The sequence below is a fragment of the Ursus americanus genome, chromosome 7, assembly GCF_024610735.1.
Source record: "Ursus americanus isolate L20-20 chromosome 7, mUrsAme1.1.p, whole genome shotgun sequence".
Classification (NCBI taxonomy): Eukaryota; Metazoa; Chordata; class Mammalia; order Carnivora; family Ursidae; genus Ursus; species Ursus americanus.
This window is the reverse complement of record NC_142133.1, coordinates 56,081,654-56,106,311: the sequence shown is the minus strand read 5'-3', so window position 1 is coordinate 56,106,311 and position 24,658 is coordinate 56,081,654. Positions and strand designations below refer to the sequence as shown.

Below are 24,658 nucleotides of genomic sequence, written 5' to 3'. Positions count from 1 at the left end.
TGCACGTGTACACTTTATCTCTCTAAAAAAGAAAAGAAAAGAAAAAGATTTAAAATGGCTTCAGCTTTTCTGCCAATGACATCAAAATGGCCATAGGAAGGGAGAAGAGAGAAAGTTCATCTGCTTGATTGTTTCTATAGTGTGCAATGCTTTTCTGCAGAAAAGAAGTGGAAATTTACAAAAACGATATTTGGAATTGTTTCTTCATGAATACCAATGTGTACATCTGCAATTTAAACAGGTTTTTTTTTGGTCCTATAGACAGTAAGACAAACTCTAGTCCTTTTAAACTAGGGGAGACAATAGTTCTACCTAGTCAAATTGAGTTCTTTTCATAAGCAGCAACATTTCAGCCACTCCTTAAATCCCTTCTCTGCCCCCAGCTTCACAGCCTTATCAACCAGCTGGAAGTGGAACACTAAGGACATATTTGTTGGGTGAGAAAAGAAGAGAATTTTGCAGCCATAGCCTTACATGGGGAGCAGCCCTGTGTGCCCTATGGTGTGGGGTTCTGAATGGTTAATAGCACCATGGCTATTGTCTGCCCAGGGAAGGAGGGTGAAGAACTAAGATCACCAAAGATAAATTTCACCCACTTCACAACTTTAAAAGATTAAGTCTGCCGAGTGTTGTTGTGGAGAAGGATGTTTTGCCAATCACCTCCAGATTACCAAACTCTGCCTTTGAGATTCAAATAAAAGAAAGAGAAGAATGGGTTAAAGAAGATAAATGATCTTGGAGTGCCTGACTGGCTCAGTCAGTAGAGCATGTGACTCTTGATCTCAGGGTCATGAGTTCAAGCCCCATATGGGACACAGAGCCTACTTTAAAAAAAAAAAAAAGGCATGATCTAGAAATGAAATGGGTTGAAGCATCAGGCCTGTATTTTGAAAGGATCTAGTTGTAACATGCCGGACATCACAATTCAATACTGAGACAGAGTCAATGATTCACAATCCAGTTGACATCATTGCCACATTGCGAAAGAATTGATTCATACTGGGTTTTTTTTTTGAGATTGTATTTATTTTAGAAAGAGAGGGAGAGAGCACATGAGCAGGGGGAGGGGCAGAGGGAGAGAATCCCAAGCGGACTCCACACCAAGCTTGGAGCCCCGTGTAGGGCTGGATGCCACAACCCTGAGATCACAACCTGAGCCGAAACCAAGAGTTGGACGCTCACCCGACTGAGCCCCCCGGTGCCAAATTCCTACTTCTAGACACCCACAGCCACAACACCAATTCTCTTCTGCATTTTCAGTTGGTCTTACAGCCACCCGGCTAAAAACTACATTGCCGGCCCCCCTTGCAGCTAGGTGTGGCCATGTGACAAAGTTCTTGCCAATGGAATAGGAGCAAAAAGGATGGTGGAACTGCTACATCATTGCTTAAAAAGAAATCATTTGCCCTCCATGTTCTCTCTTTCCCTTTCACATGCTGGAGTAGAGAGGTGGGACTTCCACCATCCGTGCAGGACCCTAAAAGATGGCAGAGCAACAAAATTGAAGGCCCTAGGTCCCTGGGTGATTTTTACCAAGCAGAGCCACTCCCCAGCCTGAATCACGTACTTACAGACTGTTACACAAGAAAAGGCAAACTTCCATTTTGCTTGTATGCCTTATTTTGGGATCTCTTGGTAATGGCAGTTTCTAGCCTATACCTAACATATCTGTCAGACCCTCCAGGGAGGGAAACAGGATTGCTGGAAACCACAGCTTGAAAGAAGACTTGACATATTCTTTTCTACTTTTCAATTTTGTGCCATATACACGTATTCCCTAGTTACTAAAAAATTCATCAATCAATTCATTAATGTGTTAGTGCCTTTACATCCCGGTTAAATTAAACAAAAACGAGTATTATCTTACCAGAGAGTGTTTTTTTCATCCTGGCTGAGAGAAAGAGGCACATGGCTTGTCCCTAGATCTTCAATATCTTGGCTTCTACCACCCACTTTAGCAGATATTCCTAGAAGAATGTGATAGCAGGAGCAACAATATAAATCATTAAGTACGACGATAACTGAGACTCAAATGCCACAAGAGTGCTAATGGTTTTATGGGAACGCAATACTTTCTGTGCTGTCCTCTGCCCCAGTAAAGTCAGTCACATTCAGCTAGTCACTTCCACTGACTACTTCTGCCCCGTCTGTCCATCTAACAAATCTCGATAGTGCACGTAAGTGTATAGTGTACAGCGAGGATAGGCACCAGGGGTAGGAACTAAGGATAGGAAGATGAATAAGACACTGTCATGACCCTCTCTGTGTCTATGTCAGTGCTTCTATCTTAATGAAGGCTAAAACACGTGATTACACCCCCCCCCCCACTCACGGGAGACTTCAGAAAATAGTAGCAAACATAAATGAAGGTAAAGAGATATCCTTTGTTCCTCAGATATCACCGTATATTCAAAAAGCTAAAGCTGTCAGATGTAATCCCCTCTCAGCACCGTTACTTCTCACTTACAAAATTACAGCATTAGAAACTGTGGTTAAAGGCAAATTTTAATTCTCTTTGATAAACTGATAATTTATGTATTTTGCCAAAGTTAATGTTCATAAGGTACGTATACAAAGTTTAAGAGTCATTCAAATGATAACACCCTGGGGTGCCTGGATGGCTCAGTCAGTGAAGTGCCGGACTCTTGATTTCAACTCAGGTCCTGATGTCAGGGTTGTGATAAGATCAAGCCCTGTGTCAGGCTCCACGCCTGCTTGAGGTTCTCTCTCTCTCTCTCTCTCCCCCTCTGCCCCTCCCCCTGTCCTCTCTATCTCGCTCTCTCTCTCTAAAATAAATGAACCTTTAAAAAATATTTTTGCAATAAAAACATTGAGAGGGTTGAAATAAAATTGAGTACTGTTATGATTCACCAACTCTTCTAAAGAGTTTTAATCTTTAAAAATGATTATACATTTCATTATTAGAGATAATTTCCTTTTTAGTTGTTATTTTTTTCAGTTTTTATTTTAATTCCAGTTAGTTAATATACAGTGTTATATCAGTTTCAGCTGTATGATATGATTCAACAATTCCATACATCACCCAGGGCTTATCACGACAAGTGCACTCTTTAAACCCGATCACCTATTTCATCCATGCCCCACCCCTGTCCCCTCTGATAACCATCAGTTTATTCTCTATAGTTAAAAGTCTGTTTCTTGGTTTATCTCTCTTTTCCCCCCCTTTGCTCATTTGTTTTGTTTCTTAAATTCCACATATCAGTGAAATTGTATGGTATTTGTCTTTTTCTTTTTTTTTTTAAGCTTTTATTTATTTATTTGACAGAGAGAGACAGCCAGAGAGAGAGGGAACACAAGCAGGTGGAGTGGGAAAGGAAGAAGCAGGCTCACAGTGGAGGAGCCCGATGCGGGGCTCAATCCCATAACGCCGGGATCATGCCCTGAGCCGAAGGCAGACGCTTAACGACTGAGCCACCCAGGCGCCCTGGTATTTGTCTTTTTCTGATTGGCTTATTTCTCTTAGCATTATACTCTCTAGCTCTATCCGTGTCATTACAAAAGGCAAGAGATAATTTTTACCTTCCCAGTACAGTCATATCATCAAAAGAAACTTTAGACGATTGCCAAATCATTTTTAAGGAAGCCAAATTGATATATGATTCGGATGGGGAAGAAGGACACAATGACTCATTAATAGTGGACATGATTCTCATTCTGCAGAATGCTTCCTGGAGCTAGCCCACATTCAGAGTTGCCACTGATTTCAGAAGAAACTTTGTACAAGAAAGAAAATGAATTCAGAATTATTTCATCACTGATCCCTATGATTTGAGTAAGAATTTAATGTTATGTTTAGCTTCAATGGGAAAGTTACTGAAATACTTTGGCAATACCCAATGTTATAAAGAAAATTATTAGGGCTTACAGCATCTAACATTTGCAGAATACTTTACAGTGCTCCTTTTCTTATATAATGGATGGGAGCACAAGAAATAGAAACTGACTTATGAACATATGCTGAGTAATAGGGCGAGTAGATAATATAGGACAAAGTGTAGGCTACTCTAATACTGTAAGATTGGGAAAGAATAAAACCATTGTCAACATTTATATAGCCATTCTGTTCCTTGCTCCATTAGTACAGACGATTAAAAACGATTTTTGAACGTCTCAATAGCATTGTTCTGAAAAGCAATCTGTCTGAGAGGGAGGTGATCCGGTGGACCTAAGCCTTGGCAGAGAAGGGTATGTGAGTGATTGACACACACCTTCTCCTGTTCTGGAGCATATATTTGAATCTGTAAACAAACACAGAGGTGTTTGACTCTTGACTTAGTGAGTTATATTCGGAAACTTGGGGAATTTGGAGACTGAGAAAGAAAGGAAGAGAAGATTGGGAGCAAGAATCTGAGAGAGCAGAGCTAGAAAGCATGGCTTCTCACCACTCCACTTCTACTCCACCCCGACACACTGGGTCCTGTGAACTTGTTAGGTCCTTGCAAAAAGAAGTGTTAGAATCAGAAGCTGAAACTTTCTCATGATACTTTGTTGGACTAGGCACATAGAGTGCTGTTTTGAGACCCAGGTAAGAAAGGACGGAGTGGGATGGGTCATTGTCTTAATTGCTGGGTGGGTGGAGCAAATCACGCCTACCAAGTGCCTCACAGGATGAAGCAGCAGAAAAGCAGAATTTACATGGCAGGTCCTAGCAACAGGGTGGGCACCTCCTTCAAACAGATTTTGAACAAGAGCCTTCCACCAGGAGACTGGACCACCACAGGAACTGAGCACATTTGTGCCTAAGCACATGTAAGAAACTCATTCACATCTCCCAAATTAATTGGTGAAGGTTTTATGAAGGAAAGTTATTGAAGCCTTGTAGGTAGGCATGTATTCCAACTACATCTGGTTTACCAAAAAAAGTACCCCATTTGTTCCCAATTTTATATTCCATAGGTATTCCTCACTTTATAAAACAAGTGTCTCAGAAAAGTTGACTTTTATAAATAAAATGTAAATTCTTTTCTAGTGGAAGAAAAATTCCAATAAATTGGATTTAGAACTTTTGATAATACAAGGGGGAATTGAGATGAATGCTAGGTTGGAGCAGACTGGACACTGACAAGCCAATGGGGGTACATCCCCTACTCTGAAATTATTCCTCCACTCTTATCCTCTGCCATAGTCGCCATGTTCACAGCTACCAGATTTTTAAGCTGGTAGTTGTGGAGTCTAAAGAGTGAGACTGTAATAGTATCATTTCTGCTGGTACTTTATCACACCAAATTAAAATCTACTTAAAATTATGTAGAACAGGGGCACCTGGCTGGCTCAGCCAGTGGAGCACGCAGCTCTTGATCTTGGAGTTGTGAGTTCGAGCCCCACATTGGGTGTAGAGATTACTTAAAAGGAATCTTAAAAAAAAAATTATGCAGAACAAATCAGGTCCACGTTCATTCCAAAAGTTTAGAGTGTTTTATATTGAATGTTGCAATCTTTTTAGGGACCATGTTGATTAGCACGTAAGGACAAGATTCTAATCCATCAGTAGTCATTGAACCTTTAAAGGGCATCTCTTGTTTTTAACAGTCTGGTTTCTCCCCTTTGTATTAGAACTCTTCTTTCCTGTAAGGAACCCAGTCCTTGTGTTTCAGGTGGGGTTGAATTCTTACATGGCCATCATGAGAAGTGTGCAAGTGACCAGGGCAGGCCAACCAGAGTTCCCTGTTCCCTCAGTGTCCTTGCTTGTTTCAGAGATGCATGTGTGACCCAGCAGAACATATCAGAATTGCTTCCAGGAGTTTTTGATCAGAACTACTGGGATAGACTATCCTTTCTGTGGGATTTGCTAAGCTGAGAGCTTAGGCATCTGGGACTAGAGAAGCCCAGAAAGAAACTGCAAGAGATAAGCAGAGCTAGGAGATAGTGAAACAGGCCTAATGACATCATTTGAACCCCTGGATTCAGTTATGCCTGAAGCCAGCTTCATGTTGACTCCCTGTTTTTCTCCTACCACCCACTCCGGCAGTAGGCTCAGTTACTCCAATCCCAAGTCAATTGACCTGGCTCACCAGGAGCAAAAACTCCCATCATTTCTCAGTCCTGGGTTCCTGGGGTTTGCTTCCAGGCAGTGGTGTCAAGTGCAACAACTGGTGAGACAATAAGAATATGCAAGCACAGGATTCTTTATCTTCATTAACTTAGGTCAAAGTCAGGGAGAAAGACAACAGTTTAGAAGTACCTAGAAGCTCTCTCAAGCTCACAGGATCTAGATAATCCTTTTTATAAACAGAAATCATTTTCCTCATGATACAACTCTTATCTATGGTCAAATCACTTCCAAAACACCTTTCCAGATAGTCCTCCAAGGTTTAGTTGGTTTACTTTTTTGCATGTGGTCTTTGCCATTATCATAAAGGAGGTGTTGCATCATCAGAACACCTGTGGGGATGGGCACCTGGCTGGCTCAGTGGGTAGAGCATATGACTCTTGATCTCGGGGTTGTGAGTTTGAGCCCCATGTTGGGGGTAGAGATTACTTAAAAATAAAATCTAAAAAACAAAAAAACCACCACCCATGGGGAAAGAGTGCATCATAACTTTAATGAAGCTTGAACCATCCCAGTTTCAATCCCCACTGTGTTCTTGGCTCCTCTTGCCTTTGTATTCACAAAAACAGACTTTCTGCGGTCCCTGCCCATCTCTCTCCTTGTTTTGTCTCCTTCCAAAACTTTTGGCTGACACATTTTGCCCTGAATTTACTAATTTAACTTATTTTATCTTTATTAACTAATATGGACAGCTTTTCTTCCTCCTACATAATACATTCCCTCTCTGAAGTACTTTTTTTAGACCAAAATTGTCCATTCGACCACCTGAACTTCCCAGCTTTTGTGAGCAAATAAATTCTTTTCCATAGGCCCATTTAGGGAGGGTTTCTTTCACTAAAAAGTGATTCTAGCTCCTGCCACAACATGCTGAACCGTTAAACCCTTCTCAGGGGTTTTCATTGCTACAGCCAGTTATGAGGATGTTCGCTTTCATAATTCCGAGATGAAGGAAAGCATGGTAGCATGACCACACACCTGTGCCTCCTCCCCAAAACTAGTAAAATAACAGTAAAAGATACAGTAAAAAGGTATTAGCCCCCAACAAAAAATTGGAGAGGAAACAGAAACAAAGACTATTCAACAAACTTATGGAAGATGAAAAGTAAATGGAGAAGTCATAACTAACCTAATAGAACAGAGGAAGTTGAAATCCAAGCATCTCAGAGGGGGATTTCCAATGAATAATGAGCTAGAAACTGAGAGTCTCAGTGCTTGGACCACAAAAGGTAGAAGTGAAGGTGTGACTCCAAAAGTAATATGACTGGTGAACTCGATGTGGAAAATGGTTGGGCCTCTAGTCCCCAGTCCCCTTCTCAATTCTAAGGAGCAAGAAAAATACCACTCCAAAGGAGAATGGAGGTTCATATTCTGGAGAAATTAACCCAAAAGGTTCTGGGACTTGAAGACTAAGCCACATGCAGGGTAAGGACATGTCGACAGGTTGAAAAATGGAGTATCGGGGTGCCTGGGTGGCGCAGTCGTTAAGCGTCTACCTTTGGCTCAGGGCGTGATCCCAGGGTCCTGGGATCGATTCCTGCATTCTTCCTGTCCCACTCCCCCTGCTTGTGTTCCCTCTCTCGTTGGCTGTCTCTCTCTGTCAAATAAATAAATAAAATCTTAAAAAAAAAAAAATGGAGTATCATGTAAGAAGCTAATACTGACCTGTGGGGAGCCTCAGGCATGTCCCTCTCCCCTGCTCACACCCAATCAATCAGAGCTTCTCCTCTGAAGAAACTAGATAGTCCCAGATGGAAGACCTACAGATACTGACATTAGACAGCCCCCAAATAATAAGGCTGGTTCAGGACCCAGTGATCCTACAGCAAGGCCCTTCAAGCAATAAACCTTGTCAGTGCACCCAAAGTCCCCACAGAGTCAGTCTTAAAAATTAGTGGCCAGCCAAGGAAGCCACACATTTGAGAAAAAGCTGCAAAATGAAAGAGGTATCCCAAAGCAAACAGAAAAATGGAAGCCAGAGAGTCCTTGACCCTGGGAGGAGTGAAGTCTAGTTACAATCACTACTTCTGAGGATGTCTGATCAGCAGAGTTAGCACCACTATGCCTACCAAGTCCCATATTGCTAGGATCACATTCGGTTGCAAGTAACAGAAAACCAGAAAACAATTGATTAAATACCAGTGTTATTCTCACATAACAGGAAGTTGAAGATATTCAGCAACATCCTACTAGAACTCAAGCTCCAAGTTCAGGGATCTTTGCTTTGTTTCTATCAAGAGTGCCTGGAATAGTACCTAGAATATAGTAGGGCTCAAAAAAATATTTGTTAATTGAATGAATGAATCTCTTCCTCTTTTCTCCTTGCTCCCCTACTCTATCTCTTGCCTCTTGCAGAAGAAAACCACAACATTTCAAGCATGAAATGGGACCTTTTTGCAAAAGGTAGAATTTTGCAAAAGATAGAATTGTCCCCTAGTTCCCATTCTATGCTATACATTGTCCAGCCAGCAAAAGGTATTATCAGTCCTATACAACTATCTGAATGACTAGACTTCTAAGAATTATGTCAAAAATTGTGATGAAGAGAGTGTGCACAGCCTTTATTTCTGCCACGATTGCTGGTTGTTTATGAATAGATCCTTAATCACCACTCCCACCAGCAAAGGCTCCTGTGGTCTTCAGGCTGAAGTTTCAAGGAGAAGGAAGTGGAGAGGTTACGACAGACTGTGGTTAGAAGACCAAATAGGACACAGGTCTGAAGCTGGACATTTGTAAACAGCCATTTTGACATAGCCAGGTCCAAATGGCCTGTGTAAATGTAAAATCACGATTTTAAAAATGCACCAAGTAATGGATGCAGCAGACACTCTTGACCACAGCACTATTATTAAGACATTATTTTCAAACTTGATGATTTGGGGAACTGAGAATACTGGGTCCCGTTTGATATATATATACATCACCAGTCTAATATATACCAGATCAAGATCAAAGATAATGTAATCACAAGATCTACAGGAAGTAGAAGTATCTCTCTTCTAGTCTAGAACAGTATTTCTCACCATTTTTTTTTTAAATCCTTCTCCTCTTTCAGTAAATACAAGAATCTCAGCTCCTGCAGAAATTCATTTCCTATCGCCCAAGGAGACTTTGTCAAACTTAACTTTCTTTAGTTACAATATGAAATTTGTTTAACTAGCCAATCAAAAGGCTCTTAGTCTCAGCTTTTGAGCAGTCTCTTGGATAACTCAGTCATGAGGTCAGATGCTTAGTGACATTCTGAGGCTGGAGGCTCAATGATGGGGGATGGCAGGGTAGAAGGGGAGAGGGACCTCAGATGCAGGCGGTATCCGAGATCCTTGCTGGCCTCTGCTGTGGAAGGACTGATTTGGTCTTCTCCCTGCATGATGGATCCCGAGTGCAAATGTTCCTTCTTCTCTAGCCGTTGCATATTGTGCTGCCATCACTGATGGAGTTGTTGGTTTTGCCCATTTCTTTTGAGTCAAAAAATCTCCACGTACGTGGCTCTTTGTCCCGGCACAGGCATGTGTTCAGTGGTGTGCTGCTACGTGTTGAACAACTGTCTATTTCCAGCTCACAACAAGTCCTCAGGCCCCTAACGACACAGGGCACTCCCTAGGGTGCCTCTTCGGGGATGGCGTGTTCCTCTGGTGATGCTCTAATGAATCCTCTTGAATCTCTGGCTGCTACGGAAGAGGAGAGCTTCTCAAAGATCTATAGTGTTTTTCTCTGGTCTCTAACTAAGTGAAGATGAGAACCTGGGGTTGCCACGAGTGGACAGGGACTCAGAGAGTTACACTGAGTAGATTCGTGGTGGTGTCCCACACCCACCCCTTGGGTCCTCTTCTCACACAAGATTGTCATTGGCCAAGGAAGAGAGAAGCTGACAGAATAGAAAACTTTGCTTCCGCCTCCTGGTGTCAGTCTCCAGTAGCTGCACATCCATCTTGATAGGCCCCATTCACTCTTCAACAAATGTTTACTATTGTCCTTTATGTACAAAACACACGCTATGTATTTCAGGGAATGCAATAGTGAACAAACCATGATCCTCATCTGTTCTCTGAGATTATGATCTAGAACAGGAGATGTGTATACAAATTATGATTTTTTTACTATTGTTACCTTATACGTGGCAGAAGTTTGGGTTTTTTTTTAAGATTCATTTTATTATTTATTTGAGAGAGACAGCACAAGTGGGACGGGCAGAGGGAGAGGGAGAGAGAATCCCAAGCAGACTCCTCACTGAGCACAGTGCCCAATGCTGGGCTCCATCTCACGGCCCTGAGATCATGACCTGAGCCAAAACCAAGAGTCAGATGCTTAACCAACCATACCACCCAGGCACCCATCAGAAGCATTTTTAAAAATAGACAAGTCAAACCTCTCGTGTGGTCCTATCCCTCAAATGCTTTGTAAGCATCTTTCATAGCTCATGCAGCTTGCATTTGGATTAATAATTTATAATTTAAAGAGAGATGTCAGTCAGCATTAAAAGATGTATAGACTAAACATGGAAAAATAAAAATGGTTAATTTGTTATGGTGATGGAATTATGGGTGATTTTTCCATCAATAGTTTTGATTTATATCATCATTACATAATGATTTTTTATGAATTTTTTATGCTTTAAGAAAAAAGGCTAAAAATTGTTGTCATCTACAACCTAGCTCCAGAGACTGATTCCCAAGTTAGCCTAGTTCATCTCTGAATTAATCTCCTGAGGATCTGAGCACTCTATAGGGTCACAGAGAATACTGCCAGCTTTCCATGGTCATAGCAATGTAGTTTTAAACCATCTGAGGATGTTTTATATATCATAACATGAAATATAGTTTTAAAGTGATAAGTGTTAAACCTTTAAAAAGTGATGTGCTCAGAAACAATCATACAAAAATCAGTTGTGTTTCTATGCACCAACAATGAAATATTTGAAAAACAAATACAGAAAACAGTCCCATTTACAATAGCATCAAAAACAATAAAATACTTAGAAATAAGTCAAGAACCATATGATCCTCTCAACTGATGCAGAAAAGCATTTGACAAAAATACAGCATCTTTTCCTGATTAAAACCCTTCAGAGTGTAGGGATAGAGGGTACATTCCTCAATTTCATAAAAACCAGCTATAAAAAGCCTACAGCAAATATCATTCTCAATGGGTAAAAGCTGGAAGCCTTTCCCTTAAGATCAGGAACACGACAAGGATGCCCACTCTCGCCACTATTATTCAACATAGTACTAGAAGTCCTTGCAACAGCAATCAGACAACAAAAAGGGATAAAAGGTATTCAAATCCGCAAAGAAGTCAAACTGTCTCTCTTCGCAGATGACATGATACTCTATATGGAAAACCCAAAATACTCCACCCCCAAACTACTAGAACTTATAGAGCAATTCAGTAATGTGGTGGGATACAAAATGAATGCTCAGAAATCAGTTGCATTTCTATACACGAACAATGAGACTAAAGAAAGAGAAATTAGGGAATCCATTCCATTTACAATAGCACCAAAAATCATACGATATCTCGGAATTAACGAGAGAGGTAAAGGGTCTATATTCTAGAAACTACAGATCACTCTTGAAAGACATTGAAGAAGACACAAAAAGATGGAAAAACATTCCATGCTCATGGATTGGAAGAAGAAACATAGTTAAAATGTCTATGCTACCCAGAGCAATCTATACTTTCAATGCCATCCTGATCAAAATATGAATGACATTTTTCAAAGAGCTGGAACAAACAGCCCTTAAATTTGTGTGGAACCAGAAAAGGCCCCGAATTGCCAAGGAATTGTTGAAAAGGAGAAACAAAGCTGGGGGCATCACGTTGCCTGATTTCAAGCTATACTACAAAGCCGTGATCACAAAGACAGCATGGTACTGGCACAAAAACAGACACATAGACCAATGGAACAGAATAGAGACCCCAGAAATGGACCCTCAGCTCTATGGGCAACTAATCTTTGACAAAGCAGGAAAAAACATCCAGTGGAAAAAATGGTGCTGGGAAAATTGGACAGCTATATGCAAAAGAATGAAACTTGACCACTCTCTCACACCATACACAAAGATAAACTCCAAATGGATGAAAGACCTCGATGTGAGACAGGAATCCATCAAAATCATAGAGGAGAACATACGCTGTAACCTCTTTGACATCGGCCACAGCAACTTTTTTCATGACACATCTCCAAAGGCAAGAGAAACAAAAGAAAAAATGAACTTGTGGGACTTCATCAAGATAAAATCTTCTGCACAGCCAAGGAAACAGCCAAAAAAACACTAAGAGGCAGCCCACGGAATGGGAGAAGATATTTGCAAATGACACTACAGATAGAAGACTGGTATCTAAGATCTACAAAGAACTTTTCAAACTCAATACATGAGAAACAAATAATCAAATCAAAAAATGGGCAGAAGATATGAACAGACACTTTTCCAATGAAGACATGCAGATGGCTAACAGACACATGAAAAAATGTTCAAAATCATTAGCCATCAGGGAAATTCAAATCAAAACCACACTGAAATACCACCTTACACCAGTTAGAATGGCAAAAATTGACAAGGCAAGAAACAACAAATGTTGAAGAGGAAGTGGAGAAAGGGGATCCCTCTTACACTGTTGTTGGGAATGCAAGTTGGTACAGCCACTTTGAAAAACAGTGTGGAGGTCTCTTAAAAAGTTAAAAATAGAGCTACCCTATGATCCAGCAATTGCATTACTGGGTATTTACCCCAAAGATACAGACATAGTAAAGAGAAGGGCCATATGCACCCCAATGTTCATAGCAGCATTGTCCACAATAGTTAAATTGTGGAAGGAGTCGAGATGCCCTTCAACAGATGAATGGATTAAGAAGATGTGGTCCATATATACAATGGAATATTACTCAGCCATCAGAAAGAATGATTACCCAACATTTGCAGCAACATGGACGTGACTGGAGGAGATTATGCTAAGTGAAATAAGTCAAGCAGAGAAAGACAATTCTCACATGGTTTCACACATTTATGGAACATAAGAAATAGCAGGAAGATTGGTAGGAGAAGGAAAAGAAGAATGAAGGGGGGGGTAAACAGATGGGGGAATGAACCACGAGAGACTATGGACTCTGGGAAACGAACTGAGGGCTTCAGAGGGGAGGGGGATGGGGGATTGGGATAGGCTGGTGATGGGTATTAAGGAGGGCACGTATTGCATGGAGCACTGGGTGTAATCACATCAAAAACTAAGGATGTACTGTATGGTGACTAACAGAACATAATAAAAAATTATTATTAAAAAAAACCCACAATAAAATACTGAGAAATAAATGTAACCAAGGTGGTGAAAGATCTGTATACTAGAAACTATAAGACTTTGATGAAAGAAATTGAGAAGACACAAATAAGTGGAAAGATGTCCTGGGTTAATAGATTGGAAGAATTAATATCAAAATGTTTATACTACCCAAAACCACATACAGATTCAGTGCACTCCCTATCAAAATTCCAATGGCATTTGGCATTTGTCACAGAATTTTTTTTTTAAATCCTAATATTTGTATGGAACCACAAAAGACGTCAAATAGCCAAAGCAATCCTGGGAAAGAAGAACAAAGCTTTAGGCATCATGCTGCCTTATTTCAAATTATATTACAAAGTTCTAGTAAAACAATATAGTACAGGCATAAAATAGACACATAAACCAATAGAACAGAATCAGGAGTCCAGAAAAAAACCATGTATCTATGGCCAACTAATATTTGACAAGGGAGCCAAGAACACTCACTGGGGAAAGGACAGTCTCTTCAATAAATGGTGTTGGGAAAACTGGATAACCAATCATGAAAAAGAATGAAATTAGATCCCTTACACCACTCACAAAAATTAACTTGAAATGGATTGAAGACTTAAATGTAAGGCCTGAAACTATAAAACTCTTAGAATAAAACATAAGGGGAAAGTTCCTTGACATTGGTCTTGGCAATGGTCTTTTGGCTATGGTATCAAGAGCACAAGCAACAAAAGTAAAAACAAATGGGACTACATCAAACTAAAAAGCTTCTGCACAGCAAAAGAAACAATCAACAAAATGAAAAAGCATTCTATGGAATGGGAGTAAACATTTGCAAACCATCTAATATGGGGTTAAAATCCAAAATATATAAAGAACTCCTACAACTCAATAGCAAAACTAATAATCAATTTCGAAATGGGTACAGGACCTGAAAAGACATTTTCCAAAGAACACATACAAATGACCAACAGTTACATGAAAAGTTGCTCAACATCACTAGTCAAGGAAATCAAATCAAAACCACAATGAGATACTACTCCACATCTGTTAGAAAGGCTATTTTCAAAAGACAAGAGTTAAGTGCTAGGGAGAGTTTGGAGAAAAGGAGGAAACCCTTATGCACTGTTGGTAGGAATACAAATTGGTAGAGCCAATATGGAAAAACAGTTGGAGGCTCCTCCAAAAATTAGAACTAACCATATGATCCAGCAACCCACTTCTGGGTATATATCTGAACGAAATGAAATCACCATCTTAAGAGTCATCTGTACTTCCGTGTTCACTGAAGCATTAGTCACGATATCCAAGACATGGAAATAACCTAAGTATCTGTGCACAGATGAATGGATAAAGAAAACACACACACACGTGTACACACACACACACACACACACACACACACACACACACACTATTATTCAGCCATGAGAAAGGAAATCCTGCCATTTGCCATAACATGGATGGACCTTGAGGGCATTATGCTAAGTGAAGTAAGTCATACAGCAAAAGACAGATACTGAATGATTTCTCTGATACATGGACTCTAAAGAAACCTAATTCCTAGAAAGAGTGGTGATTGCCAGGGGGAGGTGGGGGAAATAGGGAGATGTTAATCAGAGAGTACACACTACCAGTAATAAGACGAATAAACCCTGAGGACCTAATGTACAGCATGATGACTATAGTAACGATACTTTATTATATACTTGAAAGTTGCTAAAAGAGGAGATCTTGTTTTGTTTTGTTTTTTTTTTAAGATTTTATTTGACAGAGAGAGACACAGTGAGAGAGGGAACACAAGCAGGGGGAGTGGGAGAGGGAGAAGCAGGCTTCCCGCTGAGCAGGGAGCCTGATGCAGGGCTTGATCCCAGGACCCTGGGATCATGACCTGAGCCAAGCCAAAGGCAGACCCTTAAGCCACGCAGGCGCCCTGCTAAAAGAGGAGATCTTAAGTGTTCTCACCACACACACACAAAAGGTAACTTTGTGAGGTGATAACGGAGCTGTTGACTGACTTTATTGTGGTAATGATTTTACAATATATACGTGTATCAAATCATCACAGCACACTTTAAACTTATACGGTGTTGTATTTCAATTACATCTCCATAAAGCTGGGGGGTGGGGGAGGAAAATGACGTGCGTGTAGAACTCTTTTTTTCTAGACCTATTTTACATTTTTTTGATGCTGATCGTTAACGGTCCCACATGGACACACTAACTGCCAGTTAACTAGACAGAAAGTTTCCTTAGGGAAACGGTGTCAGCAGCAACACCATCTGCTAATTTACAAATGATCATTATCCTGATTACCTGTATTTAACAATTAGTAGTCTAAACCAAGGGTCCTCAAATGGGAATTGGGCTCTACTAAAACTAGGAAACGTGTCTGAACCTTGGCAGCCATCAAGTCACTCCTATTAACAACCTGACTCACAACCTTCACAGGTCCCCAGCCCCCCAAAAAGGCAAGGGGCCAGCGGCAGCCTCTTGTCTGCTACAGCCTGGGGGCCTCTCTGGAGAGACATCTGTACCACCTCCTCCCATCGACATCCTCCCCCGCTGTTCTCAGCCCGCACTCCCGGTCTCTCCGTGACCTGAGGCTTTCAGGGAAGCGCTTAGGAGGCAGAGGTCTCTGTGTTAGCAGGTGACAAGCCCGGGAGCGTATCTGATCTTGGTGGCAAGTCATGTTACAGTGGTGTTGTATAATCCTTTGCGGCTTCACAAAGTGTCCTGTACTCAGTATAGTTGCAGCCTGGCTGGAAAAAATTCAGTAATAAAAATAGCATCTAATGTATGGAGAACATACCACACGCCAAGCACTGTTAAACACTCTACATTTATTAACTCACATAATCCTTACAGCCATCCTGGCAAATAAAGACGCTTACTATCCCATTTTACCAAGGAGAAAAGTGAGGCTAAGAGGTTAAAGAACCTGCCTAAAGTTACGCAGGAGTAAATAATCGTTAGAATCAGGTTTTCTTACAATATAAGCCATAGAAATCCACTTGAGCTACATTCAGATCCATCCTTCCGCACAAAAAGGAGACTGAAGAACAGATGGGTATTACCAGGAACCCAAGGGTCAAGAGCATCAGGCATCAAGAGGGACTGGAATCAGGAATTGGAAATCTGTTAGGAGCAATGAGAGTGCCCAGAATTCACGTGACGGTATGATTGTGGCTAGGAGTTCATTTCTCTCTCTCTTCCTTGCGATCTTCCTTCCTCAAGGGCTCTTGCCTCATTCTCTGCCTATGTTCCTCCTTCTGTATCATTCTTTTCTGCGCTCCAGGCATAGGCTCTGCTGCTGCATATGTGCGTAGCCGAATATAGTTGCCCCCCCAGCCACAGCTTGCAAGTTCACTTGTTCTAAACCCACGTGGCAACAACTCTAAATATTAGGAGAGGGAATTTGATCAATCTTGTTTCCTCCTCTGATCCAATTAAATACGTCCAGTCAGGCCGTCACACAATATAAACATGATTGTAGGGTGCACTCCTGGGGGTTGGTTCTCAGAGAAGGAGGCTTGTGGTCTGGGAAGACTTCCCCAAGTGTGTATTCTCCAGCGCTTGAGGTCAGATTAGAACCCAGGTCTTTCTGACTCAGAGCCAGACTTCTTAACTACCATGTTATTCTGAAAGAAGGAAAGTGAATGCCTACGGGATTTCCACATCGCTAAAATCATAGCAAACCATGTTTTCTAAAGCTTGGTTTATTAAACTGGATGAAGATTCATTACAACATTCCATATGCTTTTGAGTATCTAAAATATTTCATCATTTAAAAAGCCAGGGGCACCTGGGTGGCTCAGTCATTAAGCGTCTGCCTTCAGCTCAGGTCATGATCCCAGGGTCCTGGGATCGAGCCCCGCATCGGGCTCCCTGCTCAGCGGGAAGCCTGCTTCTCCCTCCCCCACTCCCCCTGCTTGTGTTCCCTCTCTCTCTGTGTCTCTCTCTGTCAAATAAATAAAATCTTTTAAAAAAAAATAATAATAATAAAATAAAAAGCCAAAGCCTCAGGAGCAACAAGAAAACAAAGCACTTGCTGCCCAGGGGCTCCCAGAAGTTCCTCGTCCACAAGGTCAAGGAGCTTGAAGTGTTGCTGACGTGCAACACCACCCCCCCCACCCCCCCACCCCCCCCCCTTCACGTGCAGAGATATAGCTCGCAGTGTCTCCTCCCGGAACCGTAAAGCCATTGTGGAAAGAGCAGCCCAGCTGACCGGCAGAGTCACCAATCCCAGTGCCAGGCTGCGCAGGAAAGAAAACGAATAGACAGATGGCTTATGTGCACATCATATTTGTGTTAATAAAACCATAAAATTACAAAAAAGAAACCCCCCCCCCAAAAAGTCAAAGCATCATAAAACATTGAGATTTTAGAAAAAAAATTCAAAAGGTGATTAAGGACTACCATTTTTAGCCATATAATGCCCTAACTATTCAGAGTAACTCTCCCAGTAAAGAACACCTAAAAATGCTGGATAAAGTATTTCTTTTTTTAAAACACACATTTAAAAAAGTTTTTTAAATGCATGGTTGAGCTGGCTGGAATGTAAAGGAGACCTGTGGGGGCCAGAGACAACCAGAGAAGTGAAGTGGTGAGCGTTTGCCCTTGGCCATCTGCTGATCCCCCGTGACCTAATACTTGAGCTTTAATAAACCTCTTGAGTATGAGGGCTACAGGAGAAAAGCTGGAGTCTTTCACAAGATGGGAGATCAGAACGGAAACCCTCGATGCTAGAATGCTCTAAGATAACCTGCTAAATGGATGATATAGGAAAAAACTCACCTAGTGAAGTGCAACGGGGAAATCCTCATCTGTTTTGGCGCTCGGATCTCCCAACCACAAACCACGTACTATCACATAAATCCTGGGCCTTCATGCTGCCTATATGGCCAGCAACCCCCTAATCTGAAAACTTAGCTCAAGAGGTCCTAAACTGCCAGTGCCCCCAAGCATTTAGTAGGTACCAAAAAGAAAAAAAGAAAAGAAAAAGAAAAAAAATTCTCTTTGCTGGGACACACTTTAAACCCAGGCTTCAGAGAATTCCCACAAAGTTCCAAGGAACATGCCCTCACCACCGTAAGTGAAAGTCACCCGAAACAACAAACAGCAAAATCTGCCTACCACAAATACAAATGGAAAGACATCTTTTTCATAAATAAGACATCATAAAGACGTCAGTTCTCTCAAGGTGACTTACAGATGCAGTACAATTTTGAATCATAACCCCCTCAGGTTTTTTCCACTGAACGTTACAACTTTCTTTTGGCATTTAGATGGAAGAGCAGGGTGCCAAGTGTGGCCAAGAGCCTCCTGAAAAACAGATGTGGAGTGAAACTGAATATCAAGACCTTTTAGCACAATGTTAAAAACTGTGCTATTAACTCGGAGACAAGTAGACCAACAGAACGGACTAGATAACCCAGAAATAGGTTTGTATGTGACAGATAATAGGCTCGGCACTGGGACAGGTTACAGAAGCGTGCACACAGTGTGATTGCTTGTATGCAAAAGTTGAAAACAGGCAAAATCAAGCAATATATTATTTAGGGATACATAAGTCCCTGGAAAAATTATTTTTAAAAGCAAGAAATGAAATGCAAATGTTCGCACCCTGCAGGGCTTGGGGAGAATGGGATTGGAGAGTTGCGTGCAGCCATCGAAGTATTAGTAATGCTCTCCTTAAACTGAGTGGGGAGTACAGACATGTTCAATTTGTTATTAATCTTTAAACTGTACAAATATATTATATAGGCTCTTTTGTTTTAATACCTTCATATTTTTAATTTAAAAGTTGACTTGAGTTAATTTTAAAAGTCACAAATTTAATAAAACAAGTTGAAAATGCATAATTAATACAGAATTAAAGTATTGATATTGTATAGAGCTTACATAAATCGATCAGATAAATATTAAGACCGTGTTAGAAAATGAAACAGAAGTTAAGAATAGACAAATTCAGGGGCGCCTGGGTGGCACAGCAGTTAAGCGTCTGCCTTCAGCTCAGGGTGTGATCCCGGCATTATGGGATCGAGCCCCGCATCGGGCTCCTCCGCTATGAGCCTGCTTCTTCCTCTCCCACTCCCCCTGCTGTGTTCCCTCTCTCGCCGGCTGTCTCTATCTCTGTCAAATAAATAAATAAAATCTTTAAAAAAAAAAAAAGAATAGACAAATTCAAACAAGAGGAACTATAAACAGCAGATAAACATTCAGAGTAAAAAAAAAGTTTCATCAGCCTAGTAGTAAAAAGAAATTAAAACTTAATATTAAAATACGATCATGTCTCAAATTTTAAAAAAAGATTAAAACATATTCATTTTCAGCACTGTACTGCTGATAGGCAGATACATTAATACAAACCTGTGAAAAGCAATTTATCAATACCTATCATGAGTCCTATAGTGTTGATACCCTTTGGTGAAATAATACCATTTCCAGGAATCTGTTGTAAAGAAATTACTCTTATACATCAACACATATTTTTTGGTACAAAGAGGATAATATTTACTAAATGCTCATGCCATGCACCAAGAATAGTGCTAAACCATATGAAATCGGTGATGTCACAGTCCCAATCCCACAAATAAGGAGACTTGAGCTAAGTTACTGCCCAAATTACTCAGCCAGCAGGTACTACAGCCCACTCCAAACCCAGGCAGTGTGATTCTCGAACCCATATTTCTAAGTGCCACACTATCCTGAAGCATTGCAGCATTATTTCTAATTGTCAAAAACAAAACAGAACACTTCCTCACAATTCAATCAACAGTGTGAGACAATTTCATGGAGAAGAAATGAAAGAAAAAAAACTAGCAACAACCTTAATGTCCAACAATAGGCAAATAACACAATAAAGCATGGTACTATGTTTATGTGCAATGAGAGGGCAGAGTACTCATTTCAGAGAAGTGTTAGTACCGAGGAGAGTAGGCATCCTAGAATTGAAGAAATGTGGCATCCTGGTTCAGTGCAAATGTATTACTGTTAAACTAAAAATGAAAGTCCTACTTATGGTAAATCAACTGCATCATCTCAGTAAGCAAAAGGAGAGCACTTCTGCACTTCTATTTTAATTTAGTGTAAGTAGATAATACATTCACATTGTCCAAATATCAAACAAGATAAAAATATAAAAATATACACAGTAGAAAGTCTCAGTCCCACTCTGACCCAGATCTAGTTGGTTCCCATCCATAACCCCAACACAGCTGATCAGTACTAGCACTGTCTTGTTTAGCCTTCCAGGGGATTTCTAGTCAAAGAGGACAACTTTTGTCCTCTTCTTTTTTTGCACACATAATAAAATACTAGATGCATTGACTTTTTTTTCATTTAGTCTATCTTGAAGATCTTTCTGAATCAATACAAGAAGCACTTACTCATTCTTTTTAATAGCTGTATAGTATTCCATAGTAGCTGTACCATAAATCATTTAACGATGCCTATATTAATTGGCATTTGTGTTGCTTCTAATTTTTTGCTATTACAAAAAAAATGCTGCAATGAATACTATTTCTTAGATACTATCTCTAGAAATCATTGTTGAAAGTGGAGTGCTGGGTCCAAATGTATATCCATTTATAGTTTTGATGGATTCTACCAATCCCTAATGCACTAAAACTTTATACCATTAGGTCTTCCTGCCCAAGAACATGGTCTGCTTTTCCATTTGTCCCAGCCTTCTTTTGTGGAGGACAACACATTTTGAACTCACTACTTTTCTTTCTTTTTTTTTTTAAGATTTTATTTATTTATTTGAGAAAGAACGAGAGAGGGAGAGAGAGCACAGAGAGAGAGGGAGAGGAAGAAGCAGGCTCCCCACTGAGCAGAGAGCCCAATGCGGGGCTCGATCCCAGGACCCTGGGATCATGACCTAAGCCGAGAGTAGACGCTTAACTGACTGAGCCACCCAAGTGCCCCAGAACCCACTATTTTTCAAAAAGGAATGCATATATATAAAACTGTATATGTCAATGATTTCAGTTATGCAAAAAAACAGGGGAAGGTGGGGTAAAGGGAAATAGTTCATTATGTTAACATTAATCTAGCAGGCAGGTGGGATTGAGTTACATGTGTTACCTCTAGGTTTTTTTTTTTTATCCTTTTCTGCGTTTTTCAATTTCTTGCTTTATTTTATTTTGATACAATGAGCATGATTAGTTTTTAAATAAGGGCTTTTTAATTAAATGTCATCTGACCCAGTCTTTTGCCTTCAGTCTGCCAAGATGAGACAGCTAAAGCAAAAAGTTTAAGTGATAGGCCTGGGGTCACATTAAACTATTCATCCTGGGGGTAGAACAGTTTAAGGTTCCTGCTTCCCTGCAGGGGACTTTTTTTGTTCCCCACTTCTCATACTTCTCTTCACTATTGGCAACAATGGAGGTTTTCGTTACTTTGTAAAGTTTTGGGAAAGTGGGACTCCATAAATTTCATTCTGTTTTGATGTGGTATTTTCAAGATTGATTTAGTGCCGAGTTGTTTTTTTTTTTTTTTAAGGATTTTATTTATTGATTTGTCAAAGAGAGAGAGCACAAGCAGGGGGAGATGCAGGCAGAGGGAGAAGTAGGCTCCCCGCTGAGCAAGGAGCCTGATGTGGGACTCGATCCCAGGATCCTGGGATCATGACCTGAGCTGAACGCAGATGCTTAACAGACTGAGCCACCCAGGTACCCCTAGTGCTGAGTTTTGATACAACTCTAGGCTGTGTTTTGTTTTATTCAAGATTTATATATTTATTTTTGAGAGAGAGAAAGAACAAGAGAGCGGGGAGGGAGGGGGACAGAGGAAGAGGGAGAGAAAGAATCTCAAGCAGACTCCCTGATGAGCACAGAGCCCCACACGGGGCCCCATCTCACGACCCTAAGACCATGACCTGAGCCAAAATCAAGAGTGGGCCACCTAACAGACTGAGCCACCCAGGTGCCCCTAGGCTGTGTTTTGAAAATGAGGTCACCCTACCCCTGTGATAAATGTCCCCTGAGAACCCCAGGGATCCTCACCACTTTCCTGGAGACAAAGCTGAATGCAGTTCAATCTGGCCAGCTCTCACTCAAGCACCACATTTTCGCCTCCCAAATGTCCACCTGGCTCTTCACAAGTGAGGTCTACCTGCACTGTAAAAAAAAAAAAATTGTGAGGCTTTTGCTTGGCAAAATCTGGCCCAATTTTATGACCAATTACCCCGAAGTAATAAACACACTGGAAATTGTACATTCCAGGAAAGACACCATTTAATAGAAAAGGTGACACATGGTGGAGGATAGGAAGCAGGTGCAACCAGGCATATATGGATTTTCTAAAAGCCTGAAAAGGAAGTGCAGTCTGCAGTTTAAAAAAAAATTTTTTTTTTTTTTTTTTTTTTTTTTTTTTGTTAATTTTAAGTAAGCTCTACACCCAGCATGGGACTGGAACTCACCACCCCAAGATCAACAAGTTGTAAGTATGCTGCACAGACTGAGCCAGCCAGGTGCCCCTACTTTTTTCTTTCCTTTTTTTTTTTCTTTTTTCCTTTAAGCAAGCTCTGCACCCAACATGGGTGAAAAAAATATTTTATTTGAAATATCAGGTTAGCCAATAACTTTTCAAAGTGATAAGATTTAGCATTATTCATTGGGGGGGGGGTGGGAAGCAAATAAATCCATGAAAAATTGGCCCTGAGAGTTAGGTACCTTGAGAAGAAATTGTTAGCTGTCTAGATGAAGCCAATTCCCTTTTTGTTCTCACAGCATCTTGTATCAAGGGATAAGTTCATGAAAGACCAATTGAGAGGCAGCTATGTCCTTGCTCTGACTTTAACCTTTCTCAGAGAAGAATGTGGTTTTGCTAAAATAAGAAAAGAATCTATTAAGGTCATGCTGTACTTGATTGTTATCTTACAAAATTTGGCAGAAATTCTGCCCTAAACCTACCAGCTGTGCTGACAGTCCCCTAGAAGAAATTGTTTAAACAGGTGCCCCTGTAGCTGGTGCAGGATCTGGTCTTAGGAAACTTGACGGTCTTGGGAAACCACAGTTTAGAGATGTAGAATTTGATTTTCTATGGGACAATTTAAATCAGAATCTCTGAAGGGAAACATTCTAATATAGAGACTCATTGAAGGAAAAATTTACTGAAAATTTCCTTTAGGGGATATTTCCTATGTGGTATAAAAGACTTTCCCCTCTTTGGTCAATTCTTCCAATAATTCTTTTTTTTTTTTAATTGAACAAAGCCCTTTGAACTTTATATTTGGAGAAGGAAGGGAAGGGAAGGGAAGGAAGGAAGGAAGGCCTTAAAACTCTGGGGGGAAATAAAGGGGTACTCAGTTACCTTAGGGGCTCATCCTGGAGAAAATTACAAGCTAAGTTTCCGCCCCTGGTATCATACCTCCCAGTACCCCTTCCCACTTACCTGTTTCTCGTATTGCTTTGAACTCTTGTTTCCCGGCCAGATGTCATCTTATAAACAAATCTTCATTAAGATGGTTTACCTCTTCAGGGGCCCCTGGGTGGCTCAGTTGGGAAGGCATCTGCCTTGGGCTCAGGTCATGATCCTGGGATCGAGCCCCGCGTCAGGGTCTCTGCTCAGTGGGGAGTCTGCTTCTCCCTCTCCCTCTGCCTTCTTATGCTCTCTCTTTCTCTCTCTCTACCAAATAAAAAAAGGAAAATCCTTTTTTAAAAGAAAAGATAATTTACCTTTCCAAGGAATACTCACATTTCAAGAAGATTCATAAAGACCAAAAGGCACCAAACTTGAACACTGGTGCTTTAGAGCTTAGAAGAGACTGGTGGAGGGGCGCCTGGGTGGCACAGTCATTAAGCGTCTGCCTCCGGCTCAGGGCGTGATCCCGGCGTTCTGGGATCGAGTCCCACGTCAGGCTCCTCTGCTAGGAGCCTGCTTCTTCCTCTCCCACTCCCCCTGCTTGTGTTCCCTCTCTCGCTGGCTGTCTCTCTCTGTCAAATAAATAAGTAAATAAAATCTTTAAAAAAAAAAAAAAAAAAGAAGAGGCTGGTGGGGAGCACAGGAGGGGCCCGTGTCGGCATTCCTGATTAGAGTACACAGGTTGGTACACATGCCAGCTGCTGAAGGTTAGTGCCTGTCCACCAAGATGCCAGAGAGAAAGAATCTTGATTATTTCTACATTCATACAAAGAAGGAAAAGATTTAAACTGATAGCATGTACATTTTATTTTCATTTTTTGAAGCAAAAAATCAAGCCATGGCTCCAAATCATATTTCGTCCATTTCATTTAATGCATTCAAAATATATTTAACTATTAGACAAAGGAGAGTCACAAAATATTCACAGAAAAATAATAAATGAAGATATCT

General features: G+C 40.8%; 1 protein-coding gene across 1 annotated transcript in view; it reads right to left on the bottom strand.

The window, feature by feature from the left end:
• Positions 1 to 23,896, bottom strand: part of HNRNPLL (heterogeneous nuclear ribonucleoprotein L like) — a 67,862-nt gene extending 43,966 nt beyond the window's left edge. Inside the window, exons 1-4 of the mRNA XM_045809044.2 lie at positions 23,738 to 23,896; positions 23,017 to 23,170; positions 22,348 to 22,461; positions 1,868 to 1,967 (exon numbers count right to left, since the gene is read on the bottom strand). The gene's annotated coding sequence lies outside the window, so the exon portion shown is untranslated. The remainder of the gene's footprint in view (positions 1 to 1,867; positions 1,968 to 22,347; positions 22,462 to 23,016; positions 23,171 to 23,737) is intronic.
• Between the last annotated feature and the right edge of the window lie 762 nt (positions 23,897 to 24,658).